General features: G+C 52.6%; 1 protein-coding gene across 6 annotated transcripts in view; it reads left to right on the forward strand.

The window, feature by feature from the left end:
• Positions 1-13799, forward strand: part of ADD3 (adducin 3) — a 1740558-nt gene that overhangs the window by 1686750 nt on the left and 40009 nt on the right. The window lies entirely within an intron of this gene.

The following is a 13799-nucleotide window of genomic DNA, read 5'->3' on the forward strand; positions in this document are numbered from 1 at the left end:
ACGGCAAGGACCGTCCAACTTCTCACGGACCTGGGATTCTCTGTGAACTACGCCAAGTCCCACCTGGTACCCGCGCAAAACGCACTGTTCCTGGGAGCGAAGCTCGACACAGTGTCCCTTCTGGCCTCCCCGTCGGAGGAAAGGACCAGGTCCATCCTGGGCAAGGTACAGCAGATGTTGGTTTCCGACGCGGCCAAGGTGAGGTCCATAAAGTCCCTCCTCGGAATGTCTTCTTGCATCTACCTCATTCCCATGTGCAGGCTCCGGATGCGCCCGTTGCAGGAGTTCCTGAACGCGCGCTGGATCCAAACGACGGGCGGCTTCGAGGAGAGGATCACACTCGACGAGAGTTTCCGACGAGAGATCCGGTGGTGGGGCACCCGCGCGCATCTGACGGCGGGCATGGATTTCCAGACCCCAGGGCACCAGGAGTCAGTGACCACGGATGCCTCCCTGGAAGGGTGGGGAGCGCACACCGAAAATCTGCACGCGAGAGGCCTTTGGCTCCCGACGGAGAAGTCCCTCCATATCAACGTCCTGGAGCTCTGTGCAGTGTTCTGGGCCCTCAGGTCCTTCCTTCCGTCCCTCAAGGGCAAGGTGGTGAGATCTTCACCCACAACCCCACCACCATGTTTTACATCAGGAAACAGGGCGGAACCAGGTCCCCAGCACTGTCCAAGGAGGCGTAGGACCTGTGGCATTGGGCCGTCGCCCAAAGGATGTTTCTGGTGCCGTTTCATCTGGCAGGGATAAAAAACACCATCGCCGACTCACTCAGCAGGGAGCTGCGCTCGTGCCACGAGTGGGAACTACGGCAGGATCTAGTGGATCGCCTCTTCCGACGGTGGGGCACACCCCAGATCGACATGTTCGCGACGGCGACGAACTCCAAGTGCCGGAGGTTCGCCAGCAGGTTTCCCCAGCCGAGGAGCATGGGCGATGCTTTCTCGTTCCCCTGGGAGGGCCTGTTCCTATACACGTTCACTCCATTGCCACAACTGATCCGGCTCATCAACCAGCTCAAGAGGTCACGGTGCAGGATGATCCTCGTCGCACCTGCGTGGCCGAGGCAGATATGGTTCCCAGACCTTCTGGACTTGTCAGCGTCCCCGTCAATCAAGCTGCCAGTGGACGTGGATCTGCTCTCCAGGGAAGGAGGCGCCATCCTCCACCACGACCCGAAGTCGCTGAACTTGCAGGCCTGGCTCCTGCAGCGCTAGAGTTTGGAGGATACGACATACCGGCCGACTGCAGAGAGGTTCTTGCAAAGGCCAGGGCGTCCTCGACTCTTAAATGCTACGGACACAAATGGAAGAGGTTCTCTGTCTGGTGCCACGCACAGAAGATTAACCCTCTAAGGATTACGGCTCCCCAAGTACTGCCGTACCTGTTGACGCTGGCCAAAGCTGGACTGGCACACGCGTCCATCAAGATTCATCTTGCTGCGATCTCCCGATACACCAGAACCACGGGGCGGACGTCCTTGTGGTCTCACCGTCTGGTGAAAGAGTTCATGAAGGGACTGTTCAGATCGTTCCCGCCGGTGAAGGCTCCGGCCCCGGCGTGGGAGCTCAACGTGGTGCTGACCAAGCTCATGGGACCTCCGTTCGAGCCTCTGCACTCGGCCCCGTTGAAGTTCCTGTCGTGGAAAACAGCGTTTCTTGTGACCATCACCTCCGCACGACGGGTGGGAGAGATCCAGGCCCTTTCCTTCAAGGCCCCGTACTTGACTTTTCACGACACAAGGGTGGTGCTCAGGACGCACCCCTCCTTCATGCCCAAGGTGCCGTCGGACTTCCATCTCAACGAACCCTTGGTGTTGCCTGTGTTTTTCCCGTCGCCTTCGTCGCCGGCTGAGAGGACTTTGCACTCTCTGGATGTGGCTAGAGCGCTGAAGTTCTACGTGGACCGCACAAAGTGTTTTCGGAAGACGTCACAACTCTTTGTGAACTTTGGACCTGTCAATCAGGGGAAGGCTCTCTCGAAGGCTTCCATTTCCAGATGGCTCTCCGGCTGTATCATGTACTGTCACCGGTTGGCAAACCGACTGCTGCCTGGCCGTCCGAGAGCACATTCCACCAGAGCGATCGTAGCTACCACGGCGTTCCTATCTGGTGTGCCCCTGCTGGACATTTGCAGGGCTGCTACGTGGAGGTCGACGCACACCTTCACGAAATTCTACTGTGTCGATCGGGATTCCAGGGAGGAGTCCAGGGTCGGCCAAGCAGTGCTGCGCAACCTGTTCGCCTGAGGTGAGCCTGGTGAGGAGGTAAGATTGCTTAATGTTGAGTTTGATGTGATGCTTAATGTTGAGCCTTTGCCACCTCCTGTGGTTGTGCATGTGGGTACTCCTATGTATTCTTTATTCATGAGCATGTGAATCCATGCCAGAGCCCATGCTGGAGAAGGAACAAGTTACTTACCTGTAACTGTTGTTCTCCAGCATGGGTCTGGCATGGATTCACATGCGAACCCTCCCGCCTACCCCTCTGCGGCTCTTCACTTGGTCATACTGCCACTTCACGTGCTTCCAAATCTGAAGATGGCTGCCAGAGGCGGGGCTTAGGTAGAGGGCAGTCATTGGCTGTGGTCAGTATGACGCAGAGATCAGTGATTGGTTACTACTACGAAAGACAGATCAGAAACGAACTGATACTGATTTTTTCTTTACCGAGGATTCCCAGCCTGACGACTGGGAATATTCATGAGCATGTGAATCCATGCCAGACCCATGCTGGAGAACAACAGTTACAGGTAAGTAACTTGTTCCTTCGCCTTCTTTCCCTCTGAGGCGCAAGACTGTGCTAATCCTGATGGACAACAGTGGCCATGCACTACCTCAACAGGCTAGTTGGTGTGGCGTCCTTGCCTCTGCGCAGAGAAGCAATTGGACTGTGGTTCTGCACTCTGGAGAACTGCTTCTCTTTAACGGCAGCTAATCTGGCCAGAAGAAATGTCACAGTGGATGCCTTGAGCAGACCTACTTTGGCCTCACATGAATGGGAGCTCTGCTAGGAAGTTCTCGGGGAGGAGATCTCCTTTTGGGGAACTCCTCAAGTGGACTTCTTCGCTTCCAGTTTGAACAGGGAGTGCAAGTTGTTAGGCTCTGTGGAATTTCCTCATACAGGAGCTCTGGGGACGCAATGGCACGCGAGTCGACTTTCGACCTCCTTTGTGCGTTTCCCACCGATCCCTGTCATTCTGCTGGTTCTAAGGAGATTGCGTCTGTTGAGAAAAACGTTAATCCTGATTCTCCAGAGTGGGCCCGGAGAACGTGGCATCGAGTTGCTTCACATGTCCATCTGCCCTACCAGGTGCCTTCCGAGGAAGGTTGACTTGCTCTCCCAATCAGACCTTCATGCTTGACTACTGAAAGGCTGCAATCCAAGAATTGGGACTATTGGATGACATCCTTGATGTGCTCCTTTCAGCTCGGAGACCCGCTACGAAGTCTATTTATGCCTGCAGATGGTAAACATTTTCGGCTTGATGCAGAGAGGGGGAATCTCTAGACCCTAAATCCTGTCTGCTCTGAGGCCTAGAGTTACTTATAGCCATTAATCTGTGGCGATTTTGCTGGACTCGTAACCCAAGCACCAATAACACTCATGATCAAGGCTATGCAATTACGCACTATGCAATCAGTCCAAGAAGGCACATGCCTGCTAATTCTACACACCTGGAAATCCAAGAGCAGAACTAGATACCAGAGGGGAGTTTATTCTGCTAATCACACCTACCAGTGAATGTACATAGCAGAACTACCTACCGGTTATCTATCTAGCAGAAATAGCAACCCATGCACTAATAGCACTTATGAACTTGATAATTGCCCTGCAAATAAGCTCTACACTATCAGTCCAGGAAATGCCTTATCTTGGTAATCCTGCACATCTGGAAATTCCTGTGGAGAATTATATAGCAAGGAATATTGTTTGCTAATCCCAATTATCTCAGAATGCCCTAGTAGAACTATCAGGGATTCTACTTAGCAGAACTGCTGACCAAGGACGTCGCTAGCACCTATACAGTGACTACATGAGTTATGGGACGAATCTGCCTGTCGCCACCCATCATTCTTCGCCAAAACAATCTGACCCATCAAGCAACAGGAAGATACCATGCCCTCGACAGGCACTGGAAGCTCAACAGGAACAAGGTCCCCCAGGAAAACGCAGACACTCAAAGACACCACTATGCTAACTCTTGCCTCTGCACCTAGAATCAATAGAATGCAGCTACACACATCGATTAATTCGGATTAGCTACACACATAATTAGACGCCTCCTTGTTCACCTCAACAGTCTTTACAACGCAGCTATACCCCTCGAAATTGGCCTAGCTGCACACAACATAATTCAACACCTGCGCCACCAGAATGCAGATACCATAGTCCATTGGTCTTGCTGCACACATTCTACTGATCTTACACAACCACTGCATCACACCTACCACTAGTCTGCAACTACACACCACCTATTGCACACTGGCTGCACACCTACTGAGTGCACCCTTGCATGTTTTACTACACTACTCTCTACTGTCCCCGAGGGCGTTCAACCCACAGTGTTTTGGAAGCATAACAATGGTAAAAGGTGCTTTACAAATGCCCAATAACATAACATTATCCCCTGTTTTGGATGTTTTGCTGTCCTTGGCCCAAGCGAGCCTGCAGATGGGTGAGTGAGCTCCAGGTGTTATCGGTTATCCCTCCCTACTTGATTTTCCTTAAGTAGAAGGTGACAAGAGTGAGACCCTCTTTTCTTCCAAAAGTGGTCTTGGATTTATATCTCTCTGAAGAGCCATCTTCCTGGTTTTTTCATCCACCTCATCCTTCTAAGATAGAGGAGCAATTACCTTTGCTGGACCCTGTACCGGCCCTCCACTACTACGTCTCTAGGATGAGAGGTTAGGAAAAATGACACACTTTCGGTGGTTACACTGGTGCCCATGCTGGCCAGGCTATCTAAATAGACCTTGTCAAGGTGGATCATTCTCTGAAAGTCAGAATGCTACGATCTTGCAGGAAAGGATCTGCCGGAGAGTCTCTTGAGGAGTGGCAGGTTGCTCTGCAGAGCGGAGTCCCTGTCCTGGGCATCTACCAGGCAGCAATTTGGGGGTGTCTGCACACTTTCGCTTAGTATGTACTGCTTCTATTACCTTTCCGGCCTGGATGCTGGTTTTGGTATGGCGGTCCTCCAGAGTTTTCTGATTAAGCGATTTCCTTGCTCTCCTCCCTCCAGATTTTTCGTACTGTTTTGGCAGTGAGTCATGGATGAGGAATCCATGTGCCCTCTTACCGCCATCTTGAGTACATTTCAGAGGTGGATGAGGGCTCTGATGATGGCATGGTTCCTGATACGGTGCCAGATGAGATTCTCTCAGGCCATAGCCAAATTGAGGACCTGCGTCAGTCCCTGCACGACGCCAGTGGTCTGGACACCTCTCCGGAGGTGGAGTTTTGTAGGCCTGAGCCTGGCACTCATGCCGACTCCTCATACCGGCGCCTTATGTCTAGGGTTACCGAGTACTTGGGGGTGGTCTGCTCCCCCAGGGGATTTTCTTCAGGATGACCTTACGGATATCCTCGACCAAGGTCCACCAACTGACCCGGTACTGCCGTTCCAAATGGCTCTACAGAGGAGGGTGGTGGCGGCTTGGACTGCTTACGAAGAGTCTCCCGGCAGTGGGCAAGTCTTTGACGCAAAAATACCGCCCAGCCAGTAGCGGCCCCTGCTACTTGACCAAGCACCCCACTCCGGAGAGTTGGTGGTTCAGGCGGCTACAGCCCCAGCAAAGCAGGCATTGTATCCTACCATCCCTCCTGATAGGGACGACAAGCGTTTTGATGGTTGGGCGAAGAAAGTGTTTTCTTCAGGGGGTATGGCGCTTCAGGCGGCCAACTCTGTATGTGCCTTGTCTCGTTTCACGTACACTCTGTGGAACTGTTTCCTTGGCGGCTGAACATACTCCCGAAGGGGATGAACGGGATGGGTTCCTTGCTATGGTCCAGGCTGGCAAGGATGCCCTGTGTGAGGCCGTTCAGTCGGGTTTGGACATGGCAGATTGCGTCAGTCGGTCCATGGCAGCGAGCACCGTAATACGCAGTTTTGCGTGGTTGCGGAAGTCTGGGTTTGCTCCTGATGTGCAGGCCCGACTCCTCAACATGCCTTTTGACGGTGAACATCTTTTTGGCAGCAAGGCTGAGAGCCTTGAGAGGTTGCAGACCTCCAAAGCTGCAGTGAAGTCGTTGGGTGCTGCAGTTCGACAACCTCTGCCTTTTCGTCCTAAGGGACAGCAATGGAGGGGAGGTTCCTTTCATTATTACTCATCCTTTGGTAAAGCGAGAGGCGCTGCCAGTCAAAGGGGCCACCGTAGGAGTGCCAGAGGTGGAAAACAAGGTACTCGAGGTGCCAAGGCCGCTCGGGCAGTTGCCTCTTTTCCCCTCAGGCAACGCCACAGCCGCTTCAGCTCAGTCATGAGGCCATGTCCCATGGTTCGCCGGTTGGGGGAAGGCTGGCGCAGCATCTTGTAGAATGGCATGCCATTACTTCAGATGTTTGGGTTCTGGAGATCGTAGCCCACGGCTACTGTCTTCGTTTCCGGCAGAGGCCTCATGACAATCCACCGGGGAATCTCTTGGAAGAGTCCGGATCCGCTCCTTGCGCAGGAAATTCAATCTCTGCTGGAGAAAGGCGCCATAGAACTGGTGCCTGTAGCGGAGAGGAACAAGGGATGGTATTCCCCTTATTTTTTGATTTCCAAGAAATACGGGGGATTGACACCCATCATGGACTTGCGCTGTTTGAACAAACTCCTCAGGAAGGGCAAGTTCAAGATGGTTACTCTCTCTCAAGTCCTCCAGGCCCTTCAACTTCAGGACTGGTTGGTGTCTCTCGACCTCAAGGATGCTTATTTTCATGTGCCGATCCATCCAAAGCACAAGAAGTACCTGAGGTTCGCGGTTGGCGACTCACACTTTCAGTTTCGAGTCCTGCCGTTCGGATTGACCTCCGCCCGAGGGTCTCCACCAAGCTCATGGTAGTGGTGGCAGCGCATCTCAGGAAAAGGGGATTCACGTCTACCCCTACCACGACGATTGGTTGATCAGGGCGCGCTCTCCCGGACAAGTCCTGGATCATCTGTCCGTCACCTGCCACTCCCTCCACAAGCTGGGCTTCTCCCTCAACTTAAAGAAGTCCCATTTGACACCAACTCGGAGGCTCCAGTACATCCAGCAGGAAGTTTAGATCTCAGCAGTTCATATGGCCGGGGACGAAAACGAGACGGACGCTCTGAGCAGGCAGAGCGCAATCTCTCACCAGTGGGAATTGGCTCAGGAGATTCTCCTGGAGATCTTCGCCCTTTTTGGGGACCCCTCAAGTGGATCTCTTCGCCTCCAGTGTCAACCGGAAGTGCGAAAGGTTCTGCTCGTGGGAATTTCCTCCACAAGGAGCCTTGGGGACGCGTTCGTGGCGGAGTGGTCATTCCCACTGCTGTACGCGTTTCCTCCAGTCCCCGTCATCCCGCAAGTGCTGCGGAGGTTGCGAATGTTCGGTTTCCGGATGATCCTCATTGCTCCGGCGTGGGCCCGGAGGACGTGGTACCCAGACCTTCTTGATTTGTCCATCTGCCCTCCACGTCGTCTTCCCTACCGAGACGATCTGCTGTCACGGGAGGGGGGGTCAGGTTCTCCATCCAGAGGTCAGATCCCTCAACCTTCACGCTTGGTTTTTGAAAGATTGAGGTGTAAGGATTGGGACCTCCCTGAAGACGTGATGGAGGTGTTGCTTTCGGCCCTGTACCGTTGCCGTTGGCGAAAGTTCTGCGACTGGTGCAGGGTTAAGAATGTGGATCATTTTGCATGTGACATTCCTGTGGTTCTGTCTTTTTTGCTTTCTTTAGCCCACTGGGGCTTGCAAGTGGGTACGGTTAAAGGTTACCTGACGGCGCTGTCCATATTTAAGCGCTCGTCTGAAGAGTGTTCTTATTTTAAAATTCCTTTAATTTATCAGTTTCTAAAAGGGCTCAATGTGTTCCCTCCGTCACCTTTCCAGGTGCCCGGTTGGGATTTGAACCTTGTCCTCAAGTTTCTGATGGGTGCTCCGTTTGAGCCTTTGCATTGAGCCTTTGCATTCATGCCCTTTGAGACTGTTAACTCTTAAAACTGTATTTTTCGTTGTGGTCACTGAGTTACAGGCACTTTCAGTTAAGCCACCCTTCACTGTATTTCAGAAGGACAGGGTTGTCCTTAGAGTTTGTCCTTCCTTTGTTCCGAAGGTGGTGTCGGAATTTCATTTAGGCCAGAAGGTTGTTCTTCCGGCATTTCATCCTCCTCCGCATCCTGGTAAGGAAGAGGAGAGGCTCCATAGGCTCGATCCTAGGAGAGCTTTAAGCTTTTATATTTCACGCATTTCCCGGGTCAGAGTGGATGATCAACTCTTCATTGGTTACGCTGGAAAGCGTTTGGGACAAGCTGTGACTAAGTAGACTTTGTCTCGCTGGATTATTCTGGCTATTTCTGAGTGTTAGCGCTTGGCGGGGTAAGGACCCACCGGTCGGCTTGCGGGCCCATTCTACCAGGTGTATGGCTGCCTCTCCTGCCCTACAGAGGGGTGTTCCTATTTGTAACATCTGTGATGCAGCCACCTGGGCTTCGGTCCATACTTTTGTACGTCACTACTCCCTCGATTCCATCCGTGGGCGGGATCTGGTCTTTGGCAAGGCGATCCTTTGCTCCGCAATTTGATTGGGCCTTCTAAATTTTTTTCTAAATTCTTTTCCCACTTCCCCCTTGCATTGGTACTGCTTTGGGAGTCTGTCATAGATATGGAATACGTCGGAAGACCCAATCCCCTCGAGAACAAGTTACTCTCTTACCTGGTAACGTTCTTTCGATGGGATGGTCCGACGTATTCCGTATCGCTCCCTCCCTGCCTTGCCCGCTACAGAATTTCTTATGCGATTGCAGCTTACGTTTCCGCAAGGCTTTGTGTGGTCAGACTGGCAGAAGACTGGTGCCACATGTTCTGGGGAAAAAACTACAACTGAGGCTACGGGCGTCGTGCGTCCTACTTTTATAACATCCAGTGACGTCGCCTGTCGGAGGTCCTCGAGGGCGGCGTATCGACGTCATCGACGCAGGACGCAGACGCCGAAAGATTTTCCGAAGCAGCACAGCTGTGGTGATTACTCTCATAGATATGGAATATGTCGTCGGACCATGCCATCGAAAGAACGTTACCAGGTAAGAGAGTAACTTGTTCTTCTCACTGTAGCTACTACCTTCACCCCCTATTCCTCTTCCACTATATTTCCTCTGAGCTGTCTGAACAGCCTTTTCCCTACACCACACTACCCACACACATCTGGCACCACTCTCCCTCACAAACACCTCACCTACTCACTGCTCAAATTCTGCAATTGGCTATCTAGTACTCCTCCGCCTGGGCTCTTGATCCACCTTCACCTCCTGGCCTCACGCGAACAACCCACACTCTGCCTTTCTTTCTCCTTTTATACTAAGGTCCTGGTGTTTGTCTTCCCCTTCAGCCTTTAATTGGCTGGATTGCTCACCTGACTCTATGCACCAATCTGTGCCAATCTTTTCCCCAAGAGCTGATAAACATGAGAGGCTTTAAAAACTCTAAGCGCCTACTCCTTTTCCGGCGTGCTTTCAGAAAGTCGTGGATATGGTAGCAGCTAGTGGCTCAGGCTGCTTTTTCTTCCTGTGGCTTTTCTTTGGTGTTGGAGGGTGTGGTTGGCTGTTTGGTTTGGGAAGAGTTTGTGTTTCTGCAGTCTCTCCTCACTCCATTTTATTTTCTGCTGGTTACTGGTCCCATTCCCTGTTATCAACCTCAACCTGACATGGAGCAAGTAATAAACAACAATGAGGAAGAGAAGAATGTATTCCCCCATTTGGCCATGTCATTCTGTACTAACATGGCTGGAACTGCTACGTGCCGAACATGAAGTCGGGGTCTGCATACATAGTGGCACTGTGCCCCGTGACTTCAGTTCCTTTTTGTTCCATGTACTCTGTTCACTGATAGGAACACGCTTGTCAATTATTTTTTTAATCTATTTTTCTAATAAGCGATGCCTACTCCATCCAAGGCCTCTGTCAAGTCGTGTGCGGACTGTGGCCGGTAAATGTTGGTCTCGGATCTGCACCAGATTTGTTTATATTGCTTGGGTGAGGATCATGACACCCAGGATTGCGGGTCAGGCCAGTTGATGCACCTGAAGTACCTCCAGGTGAGCGTGGCAAAGATCTTCACATTGGTCCACAAGGCAAACTGTGATACTAACTGGTCAAGGTTGCATGCCGCAGAACAACGTTCCGTAGAGCAAGCAGCTCTACGCAAGGAAAAAGACCAGAAGAAGCAGCATTAGGAGAGATCCCGCTCCCTCGGTGAGTCCTCGCACTAGCATTAATCTTCCTCATCAAAGAAGTGCCAGTGTTCCAGGGAGTCCCCAGAGTGTTTGGGGCAGGTACCTTTCCTACCTAGTCATCCACGCCAGAGGAATGGAAGAACATCCGCCTGAAGAGGTTGGACATCTTCGCCAAGGCGCCGGCAGCTCTGACCTCGGTGCCTGTAGTGCTGGCAAAAGCGTTGTCGGCTCCGGCTACATCACTGCAGGGTCCAACTGAGTCTCCTGCGACCAGCAGGGTACCCTCTGGGGACCACTCCTGCACGCAGAAGAGCTCTGGCCTGGACAAGATGGTGGTCTCTTGGCTCAGACAGACCACGCCTTCGAGAGTGGCCGCCTCTGCTTTTTCGTCATCGGCGTGGACAAAGCAGCTTTGCTGGAATCCCATCCCACTACCTAGGGCCCCCTTCATGTCCTAGATGTACGTCATCTAGGATGAGGAGGGCAGGCAGGTCACTTTTGGACTTGAACCTATGGGTTGTAGGGAAGTGAGAGGTTTCCTGGAAGATTTATATGTGGAAGATGAGGACATGCTGGGTCTGGCAGAGGTCCTTCAGGGGGGCCAGTGGCCTCAACACCTCACCGGAGACGGATGTTTTGCCGCTCCCAACCCAGGAAAGCCTTACGCCACCTTCCAGCGATTGATGGCTATGGTGACGAGCACTCTGGGGCCATCTGCTCTATCCAGGTCCATGATTCAGTGCAAACTTTGCGATATTCTGGATGATGCCCCCAAGAAAGACTCTCCTGCCCTTCAATGTGATAGCGAAGGCCCCGTATTAGAGGTGTGGGATAAACCTGCATCTGTTCTGGCAGTGGACAGGGATCTGGCGAGAAAACACTGTGCTACTTCATCGGACAATGCCTTGCCTTTCCTTCCCTGCTTCATCAGAGAACTTGATGGTTCAGGTCGTGACGGCTAGCCTGAAGACTTCTGCCTTCCAGCGGACAGTAAGATGCTCGACGCATGGGGCAAGATTGTGTCTGTGTCGTGCAGTCTTGCACTGTGGACCATGAATTCCTCTTGCCCCATGGCACAGTTCTCCTTTGGACGGCGCAGGCCATTGTGGCTCCCGGAAGCAGAGATGAGGGATGGATTCTTATCCTTGGTCTCGGACAGCAAGGAGGTGGCAGGCCAGATGCTGCAGTTAGGACTGGACACAGCGGACTGTGTGGGAAGGGCCATGACCACTAGCACAGCGGTTAGGCGCCACTCGTGGCTGGGGATGTGATTGTTTGCGACTGATGTCCAGACCAGGTTGTTGGACATGCCGTTCAAGCAATCGCTGACTAGGCCCTAAAGAAGGTCTAGTCATCCAAGGTGACTGCTAAGTCTTCGGGGCTACCGGTGCAGCCTTCCGCACAGCTGTCCTCTCGGGGGGGTGGGTTTTCATCGCCTTAGCTCTGAGGGGCTGTGGTCAGCCTGCCCTGGTAATAGGGCAAGGCAGGTGCTTCCCGAGAGGTAGAGGAAGGTGTACCCAGCGAGGGGTCATTGCAGATTCCATTCCTTCAGTGTCCCCTCAACCCACCCCTCCGGCCAACTCTTTGTCTCCGGACCCCATTCTACTAAAGGTCTGTCGGCTTCTGTCAAAGTGTGATCAAGCTAGTTACACGCTCAGAATGGTGGACAGGGTGGTACACCACCTATTCTCTATTGCCTAAGAAGGATTGGCGTTTGCTCCCCATCCTGAATCTGTGGCTACTGAAAATGTTCATACGCAAGGACAAGTTCAAGAAGGTTCCTTTAGCCCAGATTTTACAATTTTCCAGCATTGGATCTTTCATGGATTCACATGCTTAGAATATTCCCCGTCGTCAGGCTGGGAACCCTGTCTTTTTTTTTAAAAAAAGTGTTTTCCTTTGGAAAACGTTGACACTGTAGTGTCCCATCGACGTCCTTTTGGAACGCTTACGCACCACCCAATAGGACGTAGGGTATAAATAGACCCACCCCTGCGGCTTCTCAGATTTCAACCGTCTCCAAAGTGTCGTGCTTTCTACACTTTTGTGGGTTGTAGTCATTTCTTTCCCAATGTCGGGGAAAGCATTGTTTCGCTCGTGTGCTACGTGCAGAATGAAAGATTTATGAAGGGGACCGCCACATGGACTGCCTCTATTGCCTCTACCCTCATCACTCCGCGGATACCTGTGACATCTGCAAAGGTTTCTCGCAGAAAGCGTTGAAGGACCGCAATCGGCGTGTCTGATATCGTGGCTGAACGAAGGGGCCTACCCTCCACCTGAGGTAGGATCAGTGCGCAGTCTAGCATCGGAGAGGCCTTCCCCCGCAGTTCCTCGCCGGTCGGTGTCGGCTTAGCCTCCGGCAATGAAGCCACGGCTTCCCTAAGAGTTTTCCCTCTTTGGGGAAACATCTGATGGAAGGGGCTCCTTTATCGTCAAAACATGGTCAATCTGACCGCTCCCGAAAGCCTGAAAAATCTTCTAATTCTTCGTAAAAGGACAAAAAGGACTCTTCGAGACACCCCTCCTCAAGAGACCATCATAGGCCTGCCTCAAGCAGAGAATCTTCGAAGCACCTGTCCAGAGACTCGGAAAAGGCGGGATCACCTGACAAGTCTGCGCCACAACTGCCAGCGGCGTCAACGGGAGGCCCGTCGTCGACGGCTTTACTGCAGGCTGCACTATCGGTCTCTACAGTGGTGTCGGCGGCCCCAGTGGCGGCAATCGACGAGGGCCCCAGGTTTTCATCGTCGACGGTCGATGTACCAGGGTCTTGGCAGCCTTCGCCGTATGACGCCATTCTACCGCATACCCTTCTGCAACAGGAGTCCGCCCTCTGTGTCGTCGATGGAGGAGGAACGAGAGCCTGTGGTTCATCAAACAAATCTCAGCTTAAAATGAATGGGCCCTTCGACGGGAGCGCAGAATGTTCCACCTGCGTCTCCTCTGTCGAATCTGCAATCGGTGCCGTCTCTTCAGGTGTTATCTACACTGCAGTCCCTTTTAAGCCAGCTGGATTCCAGACTGCCTCCTATGGTTATGCCTCCGATAACACCTATCGACGCGGCAGGTGCCCCTCCATGTTAAGCATCCACGGCTGAGTTGCCGGCTTTCTGGCCGATGGGTACAGACCCTCCTCATGCCCACCCGGAGGAGGGTGAGCTACAGGACTCGAGTCAGACCAAGGTCCTAGGGACTCCATCTCGGACATTTCATCGTCACCATCAAGAGACCCAACATGGGAGTCTGACGGAGAAATAGAGGCTCCTAGGAGTCCAATGCAACCGTCTCCCCCGGATGAGATTGTGGCTTTTCATGCCATGATGGCAAAAGCCTGTGTTGTTTGGTCTGACCCCAGAGGAAGAACGGAAAGAGTGTTTATTTGACCACATGGGAAAGAGAA

This window comes from Ambystoma mexicanum, chromosome 8 (assembly GCF_040938575.1).
Source record: "Ambystoma mexicanum isolate Mex_15411 chromosome 8, UKY_AmexF1_1, whole genome shotgun sequence".
In the NCBI taxonomy this organism is placed as follows: Eukaryota; Metazoa; Chordata; class Amphibia; order Caudata; family Ambystomatidae; genus Ambystoma; species Ambystoma mexicanum.